The 22129-nt window shown below is 43.4% G+C and overlaps 1 long non-coding RNA gene across 1 annotated transcript in view; it reads right to left on the reverse strand.

Moving 5' to 3' along the window:
* Positions 1-351: 351 nt before the first annotated feature.
* LOC124548091 overlaps positions 352-22129 on the reverse strand; it is a 288825-nt gene continuing 267047 nt past the window's right edge. The window contains exons 2-3 of the long non-coding RNA XR_006967697.1: positions 9050-9203; positions 352-470 (exon numbers count right to left, since the gene is read on the reverse strand). This is a non-coding gene — a long non-coding RNA (uncharacterized LOC124548091). The remainder of the gene's footprint in view (positions 471-9049; positions 9204-22129) is intronic.

Below are 22129 nucleotides of genomic sequence, written 5' to 3' on the forward strand. Positions count from 1 at the left end.
GTTGGTCCAAGCACCTGGGGAACGGGGTAGCGGGGTAGCGGGACGTGTATGCACGTCCACAGCACCGAAAGGATTAACCGACTGGTGGTTTTTTTTTAAAAAAATCTATTTTTCCAGCCCTGTCAACCCGTCCAACCTGTCAAAGTGTGTGTGTGTGTGTGTGTGTGTGTGTGTGTGTGTGGTACTGACCCACTCATGGAAGAGCAGCAGCAGCCAGCCGAGGCAGAGCAGCGCGCCGAAGGCGAGCAGCGGCAGGCGGCGGCCGTAGCGGTGCGTGAGGAATCCGGCGGGCAGCGAGCCGGCGAGCGCCCCCAGCGGCAGCAGCGCGCCCACCCAGGCGCCCTGCGCCGCGCTCAGCGCCTCGCCCTCCACCAGCCCGGCGCCCGGCTGCTCCAGCAGACGCTCCAGCTCGGGCAGCACCGGCGCCGTCCAGCCCATGGCGCAGCCCACGCACAGCGTGCTCAGGTTAGCTGCCGGCATCCGAACACACTGGTGTCACGGCCAGAGAGGCACACTCGGACTATATGTGGTTTTACAAGTACGGTATCTACAGTCAAATGGAAATGTCCAAATCTGACATCCAGTCCATAGCACTAGTTATCACTATCAAGGAGACGGCACGGCCGTGGGGTCCGGGATTTGTCCGAAATTTTTTGTGGTGAAAGAGGACGCCTAACACCTCACGTGGTTAAAATATTAGGACGCACTACTCGGAAAATCCCGAGAAAAATCGATCCAAAGTTTCTTAGGTGCCTTATGAGTACAAAATGTTAGCGCATTGCTAGGTCGCCGTCTGGCCTACATGGTTAGCGGTCGGACCCTTACCCCAGAGGTCTCGGGTTCGATTCCTCCTCTGGCAATTTTTTTTTTCCTTCTGTTGCTTGCAAAATTGCAGCCCATTGTTACAGGAGAATCGTGAAATTAATTCCCGAGAAGAATGTATAAAAATTCATTCTATAATTCACCATCAGTTATCGTCACCAATATTCCGAGACATGATTCAATATACCTGGTTTGCCTCAAAATTATCAGAAACTCAAAACATTTTCGTAAATGTTAATGGGGCATATTTTTGTACTGATTTACTGCAAACGCCCCGTGATTGTAAAAAATACGCTTTTATATGCTGCGCAAGATGTCGCAAAAATTATTGCTTTGTCTGGTTTTACGATAATTACCACTGCGGTTCTTGTTTATAATTATTATACGTATAAAAATTGAATGTTTCCCAATCGAATTTGTTATTCTGATTAAAAACCCAATGATTCTCCTTATGCGCTTTACAATGAAAAATGGAAAACCAACCGCCATGAATTGTGTTGTTGGACAAAAAGAAAATAATTTTTATTCAATAATGTAACTAATTTGTTAAAGATAATGTAGGTTTGCGAAACTTTCTGAATAATTGGTGGAATAACAAAAGAAAATGAAATATAAGAAAAAATGGTGCCAGAGAAGAAATAGAACCCGAGACCTTTGGCGTAAGAGTCCAAGCCCTTAACTTATACGCCAGACGGCGTCTCGGCAATGGACTAACATTTTATGCTCATATGGCACTTAAGAAACTTTGGATCGATTTTTCCCGGGATTTTCCGGGTAGTCCGTCCTATTATTTTAACCACGTGAGGTGTTAGGGGTCCTCTTTCACAACACAAAATTTCGGACAAATCCCCGACCCCACGCTCGTGGCATCTCCTTGTTAGTATAGTGTCCTAAGATCGTCGTCAAACGCTCCAAGAATGCACTCGTTAACAATTGTTCTATTGTTCGCAGTCACAGTCAGCAGGTGAACGGGAACCCCACTTCTTCAAGGTGTGACCATTCCCCGCTTGACACTTCCGCGAGCAGTTCAGCTTTACCCAGGTTTGAAGCGATAGTTGGAATACTTCAACCTTCTTTGTTCGATCTACGGATGCCAGTTATCGCTGAAACCCAGTTGTCGGTTATACTGGCAGGTGTCGACAGATGTGAAAATTTCCGAACTAGCAAAATACTAACGCGAATTCTTTACAGACGAATGGAAAAAATAGTAGAAATCGACCTCGGGGAAGATCGGTTTGGATTCCGTAGAAATACTGGAACACGTGAGGCAATACTGACCCTATGACTTATCTTATAAGATAGATTAAGGAAAGGCATTTCTAGCATTTGTAGACTTAGAGAAAGCTTTAGAAAATGTAGACTGGAATACTCTCTTTCAAATTCTGAAGGTGGCAGGAGTAAAATACAGGGAGCGAAAGGCTATTTACAATTTGTACACAAACGAGATGGCAGTTATAAGAGTCGATGGGGATGAAATGGAAGCAGTAGTTGGGAAGGGAGTGAGACAGGGTTGTAGCCTCTCCCCGATGTTATTCAATCTGTATATTGAGCAAGCAGTGAAGGAAACAAAAGAAAAATTCGGAGTAGGTGTTAAAATCCATGAAGAAGAAATAAAAACTTTGAGGTTCACCGATGACATTGTAATTCTGTCAGAGACAGCAAAGGACTTGGAAGAGCAGTTGAACGGAATGGATAGTGTCTTGAAAAGAGGATATAAGATGAACATAAACAAAAGCAAAACGAGGTTAATGGAATGTAGTCGAATTAAGTCGGGTGATGCTGAGGAAAGCAGATCAGGAAATGACACTTAAGTAGTAAAGGAGTTCTGCTATTTGGGGAGCAAAATAAATGACAACGGTCGAAGTAAAGGGGATATAAAATGTAGACTAGCATTGGCAAGGAAAGCGTTTCTGAAGAAGAGAAATTTGTTAACTTCGAGTATAGATTTAAGTGTCAGGAAGTCGCTTCTGAAAGTATTAGTATGACGTGTAGCCATGTATGGAAGTGAAACATGGACAATAAATAGTTTAGACCAGAAGAGAATAGAAGCTGATCGTTTTTCCGATTTTCTTTAATAACAGAACAGTTCAAACCTGCCCAAATCATACGAATAAAATTTATGCAGTTTTTGGAAGGTTAACTTAAAAACGAAAAATTTTAGCACTGCTGCTAAGGCTAACTGATATTCCGGTTTTTTGCTCAGTTGATAGTACAAAAAAGAAAAAAAACACATTCTATAACCGAGACCAAACGAAAAATACGATTATTCAGAACAAAACTAAAATACCTATTTTGGTTTTAATCGATCGGTTTTTCGCATCCGCAGTTGGAAAGAGGTGAGACCTATTGGGTGAATGTTTGAGGTTTGCTTGATTTCCGACGAGTTGTTGGTGGATCTTGCATGAGTAGCAGCTGCAAACCTTTTATGCCATATTCCTATCCCAAACATTACTGGATCTCGTACTATTAAACGAAGAATTGGAACAAAACTCACAAATGCATGTCTCCAAACTGTCTAACAGCTCCCCGTCCCAATACACTTTACCAGCACTGTCAAAATTCCAAAATAAAAAAACAAGTTATTCATATCACAAAAAATATATGTTCATTGTCCCTAGATGAAATACTAATTTCTCTAAACTGAGAAAAATAATAGAGAATTTATGTTGTTGTTGTTGTGGTCTTCAGTCCTGAGACTGGTTTGATGCAGCTCTCCATGCTACTCTATCCTGTGCAAGCTTCTTCATCTCCCAGTACCTACTGCAACATACATCCTTCTGAATCTGCTTGGTGTATTCATCTCTTGGTCTCCCTCTACGATTTTTACCTTCTACGCTGCCCTCCAATACTAAATTGGTGATCCCTTGATGCCTCAGAACATGTCCTACCAACCGATTCCTTCTTCTAGTCAAGCTGTGCCACAAACTTCTCTTCTCCCCAATCCTATTCAACACCTCCTCATTAGTTACGTGATCTACCCATCTAATCTTCAGCATTCTTCTGTACCACCACATTTCGAAAGCTTCTAATCTCTTCTTGTCTAAACTATTTATCGTCCATGTTTCACTTCCATACTCAGAAACGACCTCCTGGCACTTAAATCTATACTCGATGTTAACAAATTTCTCTTCTTCAGAAACGCTTTCCTTGCCATTGCCAGTCTACATTTTATATCCTCTCTACTTCGACCATCATCAGTTATTTTGCTCTCCAAATAGCAAAACTCCTTTACTACTTTAAGTGTCTCATTTCCTAATCTAATTCCCTCAGCATCACCCGACTTAATTCGACTACATTCCATTATCTTCGTTTTGCTTTTGTTGATGTTCATCTTATATCCTCCTTTCAAGACACTATCCATTCCGTTCAACTGCTCTTCCAAGTCCTTTGCTGTCTCTGACAGAATTACAATCTCATCGGCGAAACTCAAAGTTTTTATTTCTTCTCCATGGATTTTAATACCTACTCCGAATTTTTCTTTTGTTTCCTTCACTGCTTGCTCAATATACAGATTGAATAACATTGAGGAGAGTCTACAACCCTGTCTCACTCCCTTCCCAACCACTGCTTCCCTTTCATGCCCCTCGATTCTTATAACTGCCATCTGGTTTCTATACAAATTGTAAACAGCCTTTCGCTCCCTGTATTTTACCCCTGCCACCTTCAGAATTTGAAAGAGAGTATTCCAGTCAACATTGTATGATGATGTAATATATCTGAATTGACTTCTTTCTTCTGGTGACACTGTACTTTTCATAGTGAAGACAAATTTAAACTATTGCAACATAGAGTAACTTCAGAAACCGAGTTTGAAAGTATATATCCTCATATGCTCAAACAAATGTAAAATCAACTCAACAAAAAGGAAACTGTAGAAATTGACAACAAAGTCGTAGAACCGGTTGCTGAATTTTAATAGTGTTTTTGAAAGCAACGATTGGTCGAGCAGGAGAAGAGCGAAAATCGCTTCCAGTTATTTTTCTAAACTTAATAGATTTTAAATTTTTTTGAAATATTTTATCTTGTTTCTAATGGAAGACAGCGATTCTGTTTACATTTTTTTTTATTTTTAAAAATGTAATTAAACAGTCACAACCGCACAAAGATGTTTATTTAATTTACTAGTGACAGCTTCGACCACTGTTCCTGCCATCATCAGACAGCTTACTCCATGGGAGTCTGCTGAAGGGGGCAAGGAGCAGGCGTCATTCTAGGAGGCTTATAACCACTTCTGCGTTTTTCAAAATTAAGTTTCTAGTATTCTGAAGTAACACGTTTATAGTCTGTTTTGACTTAGGGCAGCTACATACGGACGTTAAAGAGAAACCTTTTTAAAAACTAAGGATTTTTTAATGAGAAATAGCGAGATTGTTAGGAATCAATAAGAGATAAGAGAAAACAAAAGAATCAGCTAGTACACTGGAACCGAAAATGTTTTATATTTAAAATGGAATGTGCATGAGTGGAACATTTAGCCAGACGGATGGGTTGGTACTCGTGGATGGACCAAGGAAAAACTAGATCCCAGGAGGCAAAGAAAGATTTAGTCAACGATGTAATGAAGAATCGGTACCCGTCATTTCGAAACATACGGATGTAAAACATCTGGCTCTTGCATCCATCATTGTTTGCTGTCGTTCAAAGTATTAGAACATGGGAGCGACGTCAGACCGAAAATTTTATCGGAGTTTGCAGCCTAGGTGATTTGTTACGTGTAAGTTTGCGTGGTGTTGTTGTGGTCTTCAGTCCTGAGACTGGTTTGATGCAGCTCTCCATGCTACTCTATCCTGTGCAAGCTTCTTCATCTGCCAGTGCCTGCTGCAACCTACATCCTTCTGAATCTGCTTAGTGTATTCATCTCTTGGTCTCCCTCTACGATTTTTACCCTCCACGCTGCCCACCAATACTAAATTGGTGATCCCTTGATGCCTCAGAACATGTCCTACGAACCGATCCCTTCTTCTGGTCAAGTTGTGCCACAGTCTTCTCTTCTCCCCAATCCTATTCAATACTTCCTCATTAGTTATGTGACCTACCCATCTAATCTTCAGCATTCTTCTGTAGCACCACATTTCGAAAGCTTCTATTCTCTTCTTGTCCAAACTATTTATCGTCCATGTTTCACTTCCATATATGGCTACACTCCATACAAATACTTTCAGAAATGACTTCCTGACACTTAAATCTATACTCGATGTTAACAAATTTCTCTTCTTCAGAAACGCTTTCCTTGCCATTGCTAGTCTACATTTTATATCCTCTCTACTTCGACCATCATCAGTTATTTTGCTCCCCAAATAGCAAAACACCTTTACTACTTTAAGTGTCTCATTTCCTAATCTAATTACCTCAGCATCACCCGACTTAATTTGACTACATTCCATTATCCTCGTTTTGCTTTTGTTGATGTTCATCTTATATCCTCATTTCAAGACACTGTTCATTCCATTCAACTGCTCTTCCAAGTCCTTTGCTGTCTCTGACAGAATTACAATGCCATCGGCGAACCTCAAAGTTTTTATTTCTTCTCCATGGATTTTAATACCTACTCCGAATTTTTCTTTTGTTTTCTTTACCGCTTGCTCAATATACAGATTGAACAACATCGGGGAGGGGCTAAAACCCTGTCTTACTCCCTTCCCAACCACTGCTTCCCTTTCATGTCTCTCGACTCTTATAACTGCCATCTGGTTTCTGTACAAATTGTAAATAGCCTTTCGCTCCTTGTATTTTACCCCTGCCACCTTTAGAATTTGAAAGAGAGTGTTCCAGTCAACATTGTCAAAAGCTTTCTCTAAGTCTACTAATGCTAGAAACGTGGGTTTGCCTTTCCTTAATCTTTCTTCTAAGATAGTCGTAAGGTCAGTATTGCCTCACGTGTTCCAGTGTTTCTACGGAATCCCAACTGATCATCCCCGAGGTCAGCCTCTGCAAGTTTTTCCATTCGTCTGTAAAGAATTCGTGTTAGTAGTTTGCAGCTGTGACTTATTAAACTGATAGTTCGGTAATTTTCACATCTGTCAACACCTGCTTTCTTTGGGATTGGAATTATTATATTCTTCTTGAAGTCTGAGGGTATTTCGCCTGTTTCATACATCTTGCTCACCAGATGGTAGAGTTTTGTCAGGACTGGCTCTCCCAGGGCCGTCAGTAGTTCCAATGGAATGTTGTCTACTCCGGGGGCCTTGTTTCGACTCAGGTCTTTCAGTGCTCTGTCAAACTCTTCACGCAGTATCGTATCTCCCATTTCCTCTTCATCTACATCCTCTTCCATTTCCATAATATTGTCCTCAAGTACATTGCCCTTGTGTAGACTCTGTATATACTCCTTCCATCTTTGTGCTTTCCCTTCTTTGCTTAGAACTGGGTTTCCATCTGAGCTCTTGATATTCATGCAAGTGGTTCTCTTTTCCCAAACGTCTCTTTAATTTTCCTGTAGGCAGTATCTATCTTACCCCTAGTGAGATAAGCCTCTACATCCTTACATTTGTCCTCTAGCCATCCCTGCTTAGCCATTTTGCACTTCCTGTTTGCATACGATGCTTAAATACAGTGATTCACTGATTTAGCTGACGTGGAGTCAGTGGATTGGCAGCTGGAATACGGTTTGCGCGCTAAAACTAGCAGCTTGAATACTATTTATTAGCTGAACAAAATGTCAAATGTAGAAAGGTGAAAAGTCTTTCTTCAATGAACTCATTAGTATGTAATTGCTAAAATATTCTAACTGTAACTTTTGTCAAGTAATAAAACATATTAACGATGGAAGCACTCCGTGCGCTCTCGGGTAGACACGAGTAATGCCCCACAAAGTGCTCCGCGCCGGCAGTTGGGTCGGAGTACGCAGCTTATCGGCACTGGTGTGGTTGCCTTTAGGCGCGAGTATGCGAACAATGCAGGCTGAATAATTATTAGAGAAGTGTTTTACTACACACTGTGCATGAAACGTATACTCTACATTATCCTGAGTCTGGATTACAGATCGACAATTGTGTGTGCACGACTTTGTGATCATGGGCTTCTTATTTTATACAACGCCAAAGTTGCGAATAAAGTAACTGGTATCTAGAATGAAATCTTCACTCTATAGCGGAGTGTGCTCTTATATGAAACTTCCAGGCAGATTAAAACTGTGTGGCGGACCGAGACTCGAACTCGGGACCTTTGCCTTTCGCGGGCAAGTGCTCTACCAACTGAGCTACCCAAGCACGACTCACACCCCGTCCTCACAGCTTTAATTCCGCCAGTACCTCGTCTCCTACCTTCCACACTTCACAGAAGCTCTTCTCAGGTTCCCAGGAGAGCTTCTGTGAGATATATAGATAAATGTAAATTAATGCAGATGAATAGGAAAAAGAATCCTGTAATTTTTGAGTTCTCCATTAGTAGTGTAGCGCTTGACACAGTCACGCCGATTAAATATTTGGGCGTAACACTGCAGAGCGATATGAAGTGGGACCAGCATGTAATGGCAGTTGTGGGGAAGGCGGATAGTAGTCCTCGGTTGATTGGTAGAATTTTGGGAAGATGTGGTTCATCTGTAAAGGAGACCGCTTATAAAACACTAATACGACGTATTCTTGAGTACTGCTATAGCGTTTGGGATCCCTATCAGGTCGGATTGAGGGAGGACATAGAAGCAATTCAGAGGCGGGATGCTAGATTTGTTACTGGTAGGTTTGATCATCACGCGAGTGTTACGGAAATGCTTCAGGAACTCGGGTGGGAGTCTCTAGAGAAAAGGAGGCGTTCTTTTCGTGAATCGCTACTGCGGAAATTTAGGGAACCAGCATTTGAGGCTGACTGCCGTACAATTTTACTGCCGCCAACTTATATTTGGCGGAAAGACCACAAGATAAGAGAGATTATGGCTCGTACAGTGGCGTATAGGCAGTCACTTTTCCCTCGTTCTGTTTGGGAGTGGAACAGGGAGAGAAGATGCTAGTTGTGGTACGAGATACCCTCCGCCACGCACCGTATGTTGGATTGCGGAGTATGTATGTGGATGTAGATGTAGATGTAGGAAAAGCCTAGAGGAGGACTGTACCCGGCAGTGGATGTCAGATGGCTAAAGACGATGAACAGCTGACTTAACGATAACGGTCTTCAAAAACATCCTGAGTTGTCTGAGTGTCCGCATAGCCAAAAACAAAATTATGAAAATAAAATCCATATCCCCACGAGAAGAACTTGACATTGGTGTCACTGAAGCGAGTGACGGACTCACCGATGGTGGCGGCGGCCACCTGCTGCCAGTGGATGCGGTCCTTGACGGGGGCCGAGCCCTCAACCCGCTTCGCCATGCTGCCGTGTGAAGACGTCAGCGGCCCGTGGTCGCTGTAGGTGCCGTCTCACGGCCTGTTCCAGAGTGACTGCCGGGCCTGCGCAACCAACATAAACACACACACACTCAACTACCTGGTGTCCATTTGAAAAACCTAGCAAGCTCTAATCAGCTAAAGAAAGCAAGCGATGTACAGTGTTGCCGGCTGAGAAATTCCAAGCCGTTTGGTCAGGTGTTTAATCGACCGAAGCACCATCGAAAGTGTCGCACGCTCTCACTTCATTAAACACTGCAAAAGTAGTTGCAATTTAATCCAGGACACTAGCGCTAAATCTTGTGATAAGGCACCTTACGCTACAGCTTTCCTCTCCTTGTCAGCCAAACACTAGTTGTAAACATTTCTTACACCACTCTCATTACACTGGCTAACCTACAATCCAACACCATCCTACAGGTGTCCATTAACGATGTCGAATACAGGTGCAGGTTTCATTAAGTAAAACTTCCCAGACATTCAACAATCAACGTCCACAGTTTGCTACAGTGAAAAAGACAACACACTGCTGTTTAACTACAAAGATAAGTAAAAATTTTTGGGCCGCACGATAAAAGACAGTGGTTTGGGTACAACGAAGGTTTATTCCGCGACGTTGTTCCCTTGCAGCTCAGCATAGCTTGTCCAAAGATTTACCAGTGAGTTGATGTAATTCCCGAAGTGCAATTCTAAATGGCCTCTTTGGTTACCATTACAAAGAATTTAATGGCGGTATTGTTTTCTAGTACGTCCATTTAAATGTAACACACGCAACACAGCTGTTGGCACGATAAATAAATCGGGGCTCATAAGCACGTAGATAGTCGTCTTTCTCTCGCTCCATTTGCCAAATGGACTAGGAAAGAATATGACTAGTATTGTCACGGTCACCATTTTTATAATATTATGGCTCAAAAGAAGAAATTAATGCTATTAATCGTGTAAAATTAAACTCGTTGTTATTGAACTAGTGTGTGTAGTGTGTCTGTTTGTATGTCTGTGAAGGACATTATCAATTTCCAGAGCGGTGTCGACTACTCCCACAGCGTACGTAATTTAGTACACGTAGACAAGTTACTCTCGTGGTGTACAAGCAGCTGCTGATTCCGACAGTCGCCTGTAAAATTCTTGAAATGTTAGAGAACAGCCGGCCGGAGTGGCCGAGCGGTTCTAGGCGCTTCAGTCTGGAACCGCGCGACCACTACGGTCGCAGGCTCGAATCCTGCCTCGGGCATGGATGTGTGTCATGTCCTTAGGTTAGTTAGGTTAAAGTAGTTCTAAGTTCTGGGGACTGGTGACCTCAGATCGTAAGTCCCATAGTGCTCAGAGCCATTTGAACCATTTTTTAAGAGAAAGAAAACTTCTATAGGATCTTCTTAAATTGGGATACAGCCATTCGCATTTCGTCATTCGATATTGTCTGTGAGTGAAATGAGTTCGTTTTACCAGAGAAAGCTTTGTCTCTGCTTTTGACCGTGTTATTGAAGCACGTTCTACAGCCGACATAGACCACCAAATGTTTGAAGTCCTATACAAGCTTGTCGTACATTACTGTTCATCACAGAATCTTTAGATGAAAAGCAAATACGCGAAATTACCTTTGAAATGCACCAGACTGTATTATGGATGTTACGAAACTCCACATTAATCATATTATCACATATCGCTTGTGAATCTCAAAAAACACTAATTGTACAATATGGGGGTAACAATGATTGTTTCATTGCACACACTTCATACATGTCCTCTCGTTATCGTCTCTTGCAACGAAGTTAGGTCACATCGATTTTCTTACCTTTCTTCGCCCGTCATGAAGAAGCGCTCAGTCAGGGAATAAAAATTTCGTTCGCGCAGACGAAACGTGCCATCTCGCGATATTTGTTAACTTTCAACCATTAATAATACGATTCTCGATTCCTAATCGTTAGTAAGAGACGACGGATGTTATAGTGTCGGTACAAGGCTGGCTCTGTCAGGGGTAGATTTTAGAGTGCGTTTGCACACCGTGTGGTAAACTGAAGAACGAAAGTAACTCTCACATAGTGTGTCGCTGCTAAGCAACATAGCTCGAAGCAACTTGGGTCACGCATATATATAACTGCTACAGTACAGGACAGAAGATAACTAAAAGGAATACGCGATGAGACGAACAGAAATGATACTTTTATACGAAGACAATAATAACAGTGAAGTCACCAAGATTTATGATAATCTCCTGAACATTTCAAAAGGCGGGACATATTTCGTAACATATGAAGATGGTATCTGTTCTCTGGGACACGTCCGAAGGAGCAGATACCATCTTCATATAGATAAGACTTACCGGCCAATGATCTTCTTCAGTGTGGATGCACTTACATTGTCCGAAATCTTACGGGAATCAGTAGACTGACTGCCACGAGTAAAGAGCGTATTGGGCAGGGGCACTACATACGTAGTGCGTGGACAGTAAGTTGGGAATGTGGGTCTTAGGGGAGCGTGCCAGAGATAAAGTCCCTGCAGTCACATTATCATCTGTGTCCTCGGTGGTTCAGACGGATAGAGCGTCTGCCATCTAAGCAGGAGCTCCCGGGTTCGAGTCCCGGATGGGGCACACATTTTCAACTGTCCCCGTTGATATTTATCAAACCCTGTAAGCAGCTAAAAGTCTGGATTTCATTGTAATTTCATAATTTCATATTTCTTGTTCCCACGTTGGCCACAAGCTCGATAAGGAGTTCTTGTGGTAGGGCAATTCCACTTTTCCGCCAGCGTGGTTAACAACTGTTGGATGCTTCATGAGTATGAGTCGTAATACTCCCAACGGATCCCACACATGTTCAATGAGGTTTGAATCGGGGGAACGGGCAGGCTGCTCCATTCACCGAATATTCTCTCGTTCCAAGAGCGCCTCCACCTGCGCTGTTCGATGCGGTCTCTACCATTTACACATCGACAGGGCATTACGTTGCTTTATTATCCCACCATAGCAACAATCCACATCTTATGTTCTAAACGCATACATCGGCCTTTCTTCCTAGTTATCAGAGCCAAAAAAGTGTTATTTGACCTGTTAACAGATCGAGCAGGAGAAAAAAAGTAGGACAAAGTTAACTGAATCTAGTCGGAAAAAATCAGAATACGACGGGAAAATGAGCCATTAAAAGCAGTTCGTAAGTTTTGCTGTTTGGGCAGCAAAATAACTATCGATGGCCGAAGTAGAGAGGATATAGAATGAAGACTGAGAAAAACTAGAGAAACAGTCCTGGAGAAGAGAAATTTATTACCTGTAAAAGTAAGTTTAAGGCTTAGGAATTCATTTCTGATGGTATCTGTATGGGGTGTGGCCTTATACAGCAATGAAACGTGGCGATAAACAGTTCAGACAAGAAGAGAATAGAAGCAACTGATATGTTGTGTTACAGAAGAATACTGATTATTGGACAATTAATGTGGAGGTAAGTGAGTAGCAAAGGGACTTACCATTTTGCGTCAAGCAATACTAACTAAGTAACAGAGGAAAGTGTAAGGGGTAAAAACTGCAAAGGCAAAGTAAGGTTTGATTAAAGTAAGGAAATTCAAATCTGTAAATTGTAGAAGATACGAAGAGGGGAAGAGGCCTGTAGAGGATAAACAGTCGTGGAGAGCTGCGTAAGAGGAATCTTTAGATTTTAAGACCTCAACAACAACCTTGGAGAAGAAACTTCGTGGCTGATTAAAACCGCTTGCTGGAATTTTAGTTTTCGCCGGGAAGTGCTCTACCGACTGAGTTACCCAAGCGCAGCTGAACGCCACTCACCCTCAGAACCTTATTTACGCCATTACCTCTCTCCTACTTTATACACTTCACAGACGCTCTCCTGCGTAACTTTCGGGACTAGCACTACTGGAAGGGAGGATATTGCGGACACGTGCCTGTGCCAGAATGGAAACAATCCAACACAATATGCGTTGATATGAAACAATCTGGGAGACTGAAACTACGTGCTCAATCGGGACTCGAACCTAGGACCTCTCCCTTTCGGACTTAAGTGCACTACATACTGAGCTACCCTAACAGCTTTATTTACTCCAAAACCTTCCTTCTGACAATTCAGCTGAGAGTGTGGGTACTGCTTGAGTCGTTTTTCAATAGGTCAGTCGATAGAGCACTTGGCAGTGAAAGGCAAAGGTCCCATAAATTCTCCCACTCTATGGCCAGGGTGAAGCACTCGTGATATATTTTCTGTAGGGAAAAGCAATCTAGCTTGCAAAAAAAGCTTACTATTTGTGAAGAAAGTTTCTAATATGAAGTTTTTATTGCCTTGACCAGGAGTATCTACACTGGATTATTAGTTTCGACAAAACTAAGCTACCATCTTCAGATGTACAGAGTGCGGATTGCGAAATCATAGTCTGTGATAAACAACACGTTCGTTTCTGTACCATAGTAACGGACTCAAGAGAGCGGAACATTAAAAAATATAGCTGTGCCTTCATGGGAAGACAGAGTCATACAAGTACGACACATCAAGAAGTGCCTCAAGTGTCTGACTTGGCTACCGGCAACTCTCTTTTTATTATGAGTCCATGACGATGGTAGGAATGCAAATTCGCGGTTTGTCGCACAGTACGATCTCATAATTTGTTCTCTGTGGGTCTGAAGATGGCAGCTTGGTCCTGTTGAAACTAATAGTTTAGAGTGCATATTCGCGGTTTAGGCAACAAGAAACTTTATATCTTTATTCTGAATTAACCGATCGCTCTCCAGTTGACAATGTCGGGTATTTACAGCATAAGCTTTGTTGACGCGTTTCGCCTTTTTGAGGCATCTTCAGAAATCATACAGGAACTGCGGGTAACACGTTAGTCATAAGTAGTCGAAATTTTGGTGTGCACGTTCGGGCGAATATGCGTACCAAATCCCGAAGGTACACACCAAAATTTCGATTACTTATGACTAACAAGCTACCCGCAGTTCCTTTACGACTTCTGAAGATGCCTCAAAAAGACGAAACGTGTCAATAAGGTCTATGCTACTTTTTGTAGCTTGACTTTTTTCTTGATTGCAGAAGTTCCAGTTTCGAGCCCCTGTCTGATCATCTCCGATTCGATAGGGTTTTTGCACACAAACAACATATCATTTGACATCTCTCCTCTCATCCCTTGAATTGTTAATAACACCTTTAAAATATTTGCAGTAGGCACCTCTGGTGACCCTCTCATCTTAGCGCCCCAAGTAGCTGCTTGCTCCTTAAAACGGCGTGGGTCCAGCACACTGTCGTAGGCTCTCAGGAAGATTCAGACTAGCGCAGCACAAAGTGAAAACTCATTCTGGAGCCTTGGAAAACGATGGGAGAACTTAATCATCCGAACATTTATTTACAAGACCACTTTCGAAGAGCTTCCAGCGAATACCGAGCACCGACAGCGCAGACTGCGCCCTCTGACCTGTTCACTGGCAGGAGAAACGCAGCCGACTCGGGGCCGGCTAGCTGCGTGCAGGCATCTCCCGGAGCGGCGAAAGTGACAGGGCGGCGGCTGCTGCGCGCGGGCGGAGTGGTACGCGGTGCCGGATAGACGGCGCGCTCCCAGTTATATTGCGGAGCCGGGAGCGGCCGGGCTCGCTGGCGCCTGCCTGACCGACAGGCAGTAACGCTGCGCAAACGCGCCGCGCTTATTTGTGACGGGGCAGCCGCGACCCGGCGCCACGTGTTGACGCCGCTAGAACGCAAACGCCTTCCAGGAAATTTCACGGGTGATCACGGGTTAAAAATATATCCGTCCTACCACACTGCGACGGTGGCGCACTGTAACACAGTGCTGAACGTCGCACCACAGTTATACATTTACATTTTAAGTTCGTTTTTGTCTTGTAGGTGCTATTTCTGAGACTACGTTGCTCGCTAATTAGAACAAGCCCTGAATTTAAAAACTGGATAGTGAAAATATGCACATTGCCAACTGTTGTGCTGTACAAAAATACACTTGGTCAGCACAACGGTGGGGTCTTTGGTTTCCACAGAGATGAGACCGATCGGAACTAGTCTATCTATCTATCTTCTCAGCGATCACAGGCCCTGTAGACCACGCGCTGCATCAACGATCTGCTTTCATCGCCTTCTGTCTCTCGCAGCCTCTCTCCACCCTGCAGAAATTCCTAATGCTGCGATGTCCTTCTCTATGCCATCTTTCCACCTTGTACGAGGTCGGCCCAATGATCTTGTCGCCTGGAGAGTTCCTTCATATGATTTCTTGGCGATCCTGTTGTTTTCCATTCTGCCCACATGTCCAACCCATTGCAGTCTCCCACTTTTTAATTTCTGGATGATAGAGGGTTGCTTCATTAACTGATAAATTTCATTGTTCTTTCGGATTCTCCATCCACCATTCTCCAACACAGGTCCCCAGATATTTCTCATTACTTTTCTTTCGAAAACATTTAGTTTTTCTCTTTCATTCTTTGTAAGCGTCCAGCTTTCTGAACCGTATAGTACTATGGGGCAGATAATACTGTTGTACATCTTTGTGTTGATTCACAAAGCTTTACGTTTGAGTGGGTTGCTTTGTGAGTACAGACATCTTGACCCTGACGCTATTCTTTCATTTATATCCATTGTTATGATACTTTTACTGTTGAAACGTTATCCAAGGTATTGAAACTGGAGAACTTTTCTGAATTTAGAATGTTGGTCAATTTCAAAGTAAGGATTTGAGGTTATGACTCGACCTATTTCCATATATTCGGTTTTCTCTTGGTTAATCGAAAGCCCGATTTTACTGGCACTGTGCCTGAGAGATCTGTACATGTCCTTCAGTTCTTCTTCAGTTTCACTCAGCAACACTATATCATCTGCGTAAGCCAGGAATTTTACTTCACTGTGTTCGAATCGGAGACCATTGTATAGATGTAAATTACTCTCCCGAACCACTTTCTCTAATGCAAGGTTGAAGAGGACACATGAAAGAGCGTCTCCCTCTCGTAAGCCTGTTTTAATTAAAAAGGTGGGGGATATGGATCCTCTGAACTTCACTGCTGCCTGGGAGCCATCCATGCATAGTTGTATCATCCTAATGATTTTACTGGGCATACTAAATGCTCGTAATGTGTTGTAGAGGCTATTTCTGTGGATGCTGTCATAGGCTCGCTGGAAGTCAATGAAGAGACAGTGGATGTTTTTGTTAAATTTCCAGTATTTCTCAAAGATTTGTCGTATAGTAAACAAATCGGTTTGTTCGAAATCCAGCCTGGTAATCTTGAATAATGTTTTCTGTGTAAGGTTGAAGATTTTCCAGAATGGTCATTGACAGGATTTTGTATGTTATATTCAGCAAACTGATTCCTCTGTAATTTCCACATTGAATTCTGTTTCCTTTCTTGAGTATGGGAAAAATTATCACAGTTTTCCAATCTTCAGGCGGAACTAGAATGACGGAAAAAGAAATCGCAGCACCAATAGGGAGCTGTGCGACATAAACGAGACTTACTTCTGCATCTGAAAAATAATTTCTACTCCAACTTCGCGCCAGTCACTTAGGAGCGGCGCTAGTAGCGCAGTATGAGGATGCAAATCAGGTTTGCCTTAAATACAGGCTGCAACAGATGTGAACTTTTGTAACCTTTCAGACTGGGAGTGGTGACATGACGTTAGTCAAGAATGCCCTATGGCGACAAAGACGCCATTATCAACACCTATTTCTACGGCGATATAGCAGAAAGACTTGGCAGGAATGTAGCCACTATACGTGATCGCTGGCAGCGACAGTCACGAGAATGTACGGTCAAAAGAAGACCGTGCTCTGCACGACCGCGTGGGGTTATCTAGAGGGAAAGCCATCGTGTTCAGCGCCTGTTGCATTGCACTGCACCTGCAGCAGCAATTTGAGCAGCAATTGGCACCACAGTGACACAGCGAACTGTTACAAATCGGTTTCTTCAAGCACAACTCTGAGCCAGACGCCTTGTAGCTTGCGTCCCACTGTGTCCAAGCTACCGCCATTTGCGACTTCAGTGGTGTCAAGCGAGAGCCCATTGGAGCTCAGGCTGGAGGTCTGTTGTGCTTCCTGATGGAAGCTGCTTCTGCCTTGGTGCCAGTGATGGTCGTGTGTTGGTTAGAAGCAGGCCAGCTGAGGGCCTGCAATCAATGTGGTTCAAAATGGCTCTGAGCACTATGTGACTTAACATCTGAGGTCATCAGTCCCCTAGAACTTAGAAGTACTTAAACCTAACTAACCTAAGGACATCACACACATCTATGCCCGAGGCAGGATTCGAACCTGCGACCGTAGCAGTCGCGCGGTTCCGGACTGAAGCGCCTAGAGCCGCTCGGCCACTTCGGGCGGCTCCTAGTGCGTAGTTAGACTTTTCCTCTCTCAGCGTTTACAGGCATTATGTATTGTTGCTGTGTCCCAGTGTACCCCATAATCTTATATGAGCAGTAAATATAAGCGAACTTATAGGTATTGCTTACCATCCAGTGTCATCATTAACGGTCTTCTTACAATCATATTTATTGTTGTCAGTTCAAAAATGGTTCAAATGGCTCTAAGCACTATAGGACTTAACATCTGAGGTCATCGGTCCCCTAGACTTAGATACTACTTAAACCTAACTAACTTAAGGACATCACACACATCGACGCCCGAGGCAGGATTCGAAACTGCGACCGTAGCAGGCGCGCGGTACCGGGCTGCAGCGCTTAGAACCGCTCGGCCACCGCGGCCGGCTGTTGTCAGACTTCGGTGTCATATCTTTGCAGTTTGCCGGTCGTATGAACGAAAGCTGTTTGGATCATCGAGAAATGACCAGTCAGAATGATCTGATGATTCGTGTTTAGAGAATCACCACTGTCTGAAGGAATGAATCTTTGGTAATGAGGCCGACTATTGAATTAATTTGAGCTTGACGCTGTGAGCGTACAAGTTGTGGCGGGAGATTAGAGCGGGAGTTTCCTGCCGCAGAGCACGTTGCTGGCAGTTGCTAATGGGCCGTGGTGAGCGGCTAGCGTTTGCGCGGCCTTGGAGAAACCCGAGCGCATGGCAAGGGCGCGTTTGCCAGTGTTTTCGCGCTTGGAGGAATTTATATTCCAGAGAAAAATTGATAAAAACAAAACTAAGAGTGACACGGAGGTGCGAGTTGGAACACACGGACAGAAAATCAAGTAAAGCTAAATTATCTAGACGCGACACAAAAATATATATTGGTTTAAAAGTTAATGTTCTCTTAAAAACTGTAAATTTATAAAAGTTCAAAAGCTAATATTTCGGCAATGCTTTGGCCAATTAATACAAGCAAAGTGTCTACGGATGAGGCTAGTAGAGCTGCATCGAGCAATCATTGCCGATTTAGCTGAATATGTACCATTTTTGAATGAGAGGTCTGAATATGGGATTCGACGGAGAGAAACTGTGTTTCTGGTAATAAATAAATTTAAAGAGACGAAATTTTATAAACTACTTGTGAGTGACACAATATTTTAAGTTTCACCACAACACATGACTGCATTGTTTTCTTATATTTTATTTCAGCTTAAAAATTTAGTTTACGACAGGTGTGAGCTGGCACCCTATGACCAAAAAACGCAGCCAAACATTGAGACCAGAAACATCTCTGCCATAGCACGTGGGGGCTCGAGCCTAATTATTCAAGCTACAGTGCCTAGTACCGGTACCTCGTTACGTATTGGTGAGTAGTGTTCGAGATGGCTGAACGTGAAATCTTTATTAAAATTAAATAAAGGGTCGATACATGGTAATTTCATAGTCAGTTCAAAAAATTAATATTCCATGGTAAACATTTTCATCTGTGCGCCAAGTCCTCACACTCCGCTGAAGATGTAGAAGACCTCTACAAAGACTTACGAAAAATGATGCATGACAAAAAAATTCACTACTATGTGATAATAAAGGACTTTAATACAAAGTTAAGACGAAAAATAAAAATTTAAAAAAAATTCTTTCAGGGAGAATCTTTGGGTTTCATAAATTATGTGATCAAAAGTTTCCGGACACCACCAAAACATGCGTTTTTCATATTAGGTGCATTGTGCTGCCACTTACTGCTAGGTACTCCATATCGGCGACCTCAGTAGTCATTAGACATCGTGAGAGAGCAGAATGGGGCGCTCCGCGGAACTCATGGACTTCGAACGTGGTCAGGTAATGTGTCACTTGTGTCATCCGTCTGTACGCGAGATTTCCACACTCCTAAACATCCCTAGGTCCACTGTTTCCGATGTGATAGTGAAGTGGAAACGTGAAGGGACACGTACAGCACAAAAGCGAACAAAGCCGGCCTCCTCTGTTGAGTGACAGAGACCGCCGACAGTTGATGAGGGTCGTAATGTGTAATAGGCAGACATCTATCTAGACCATCAGACAGTAATTCCAAACTGCATCAGGATCCACTGCAAGTACTATGACAGTTAGGCGGGAGGTGAGAAAATTTGGATTTCATGGTCGAGCGGCTGCTCAAAAGCCACACATCATGCCGATAAATGCCAAACGACGCATCGCTCGGTGTAAGGAGCGTAAACATTGGACGATTGAAAAGTGGAAAAACGTTGTGTGCTGAGACGAATCACGGTACACAATGTGGCGACCCGACGGCAGGGCGTGGGTATGGCAAATACCTGGTGAACGTCATCTGTCATCGTGTATAGTGCCAACAGTAAAATTCGGAGGCGATGGTGTTATGGCGTGGTCGTGTTTTTCATGGAGGAGGCTTACACCCCTTGTTGTTTTGTGGGGCACTATCACAGCACTGGCCTAGACCGATGCTTTAAGCACATTCTTGCTTCCCACTGTTGAAGAGATATTCGGGGATGGCGATTGCATCTTTTAACACTATCGAGCGCCTGTTCATAATGCACTGCCTGTGGCAGAGTAGTTACACGACAATAACATCCCTGTAATGGACTGGCCTGCACAGAGTCCTGGCCTGAGTCCTATAGAACAGCTTTGGGGTGTTTTGGAACACCGACGTCGTTCCAGGCCTCACCCACCGACATCGACACCTCTCCTCAGTGCGGCACTCCGTGAAGAATGGGTTGCCATTCCCAAGAAACCTTCCAGCGCCTGACTGAACGTGTACCTGCTAGAGTGGAAGCCATCATCAAGGCTAAGGGTGGGTCAACACCATATTGAATTGCAGCATTACCGATGGAGGGCGCCACGCACTTGTTGTCATTTTCAGCAAGATGTCCGGATACTTTTGACCACATAGTGTAGCAGAAATCTCGGAAATTTTACTTTCGTAGAGTTTGAAACGAAAAACAGCGTCTATCTGTAATATCCGAATACCTATTAGTGAACATTAATATCAGATGTTTCCAACCTTCGCTTTTGTAACGGCTTGGAGTCTACTTGTGACGGTTACAATTATGTTCGTCTCCAGTACGCGGTAAACAGTTACGTAAAGAGTTTATATCGTTAGGCATTTCGCAGTTTCTTAAGAGCAATAAGGGGACCACACTGGGACCACGAACAACACCCCCACACCCTAACACCACCTTCTCTGTAGTTCACTGTTGGCACTACACACAGTGACAGGTAACGTTCTCCCGGCATGCACAAAACCCAAACCTTTCCATCGGTTTGCCGCATTGTGTTTCATCACTCTAGATGACTCTTTTCCAGTCATCCAGTGGCGTCGTAATTTACACCACTACAAGCGTCATTTAGCACTGACTCCATAGATATGTGGCTTATGAGGAGCTGCCCGACCATTGTACCCCCTGATTTTAACCCGCTAAGGTATACGGACTGCTGGTAGACCTTCTTTCATCACAAGTGATTCCTTCCTCTGATATGATGACATTTGTACACCCATTCTCCCTAAAGTACGACAGTTCCTCTCTTTTAGTCATGAGATCTGTCTACTCACGGTTTAGCTGTGTCTTTCTACAGCGTCTCCTCTTGATAGTCATATCACCAACAGTCGCGGGGGCAGCTTTACAAGGGTTGTAATGTTCTTAATGGATCTGACACGCAGGTGACAACAATGACTGATCCTCATATGAAGTCGCTGAGCTTTCCTGACCGCCCCATTCTGCTGTTACTTCTTGTCTACTGACAATACAACACTCCTACCCTTATTCTATACTGGCGGTTCGCCTCTGGTGACATCTACTGGTAAATTCCGCAATTTTTTAGGGTGTCCGGATACTTGACGTGAGGCAGTGCTTTTGTTTCGACATATACTTCCACAAATAGTGGATTCATAGCAATAACCCATTTGCAAGTCGTGAACGACGTTTCAGAGCGGAACAGTTACATTGGGTAAGCAGTTTTATGGGAATTTATTTATTTAGAGAAACCTTTGGACTCAATCCATAGTATAACGCTATACTGAATAATATTTCCATCAATATTACAGCTTTCACTAGTCAGTATAGTGAAGAACTAAGAAAATGAAGAGAGTGAAAGCACGGAGAGGAATTACGAGTAAGGCAAGCAAGATTCTTATCACAAAAAGATTCTCATCGGCTTTATTGTGTGTTCTCGAATTTTTAAAAACCGGAAAGTTAAGAAGGAATAAATGTTAATAGTACATATCTTAATCACCATAGTTTTGCCAGTGAGGGCGCAGTCTTCGCTTCTAGAGCACACAAACGTTAACAGCTAACAGAAGACCTTCATAAAGTAGGTATGGTTCAAATGGCTCTGAGCACTGTGGGACTCAACTGCTGAGGTCATTAGTCCCCTAGAACTTAGAACTAGTTAAACCTAACTAACCTAAGTACATCACAAACATCCATGCCCGAGGCAGGATTCGAACCTGCGACCGTAGCAGTCTTGCGGTTCCAGACTGCAGCGCCTTTAACCGCACGGCCACTTCGGCTGGCAAAGTAGGTTTAAAAGACGTCTGAAAAACAATTAAACGCAGATTTCATTGTGTGTGAAACTGGAAGTTTACTTGTTTTATCTTACTGCAGCGGGTCATTGACTTCTAATGCGAGAATAGTTCAAGAACATTGCACAGTCCACAACTCGTAGTCTAGTGGCTAGCGTTGCTACTTCTAGATCATGGT

Source organism: Schistocerca americana, chromosome 1 (assembly GCF_021461395.2).
Source record: "Schistocerca americana isolate TAMUIC-IGC-003095 chromosome 1, iqSchAmer2.1, whole genome shotgun sequence".
Lineage (NCBI taxonomy): Eukaryota > Metazoa > Arthropoda > Insecta > Orthoptera > Acrididae > Schistocerca > Schistocerca americana.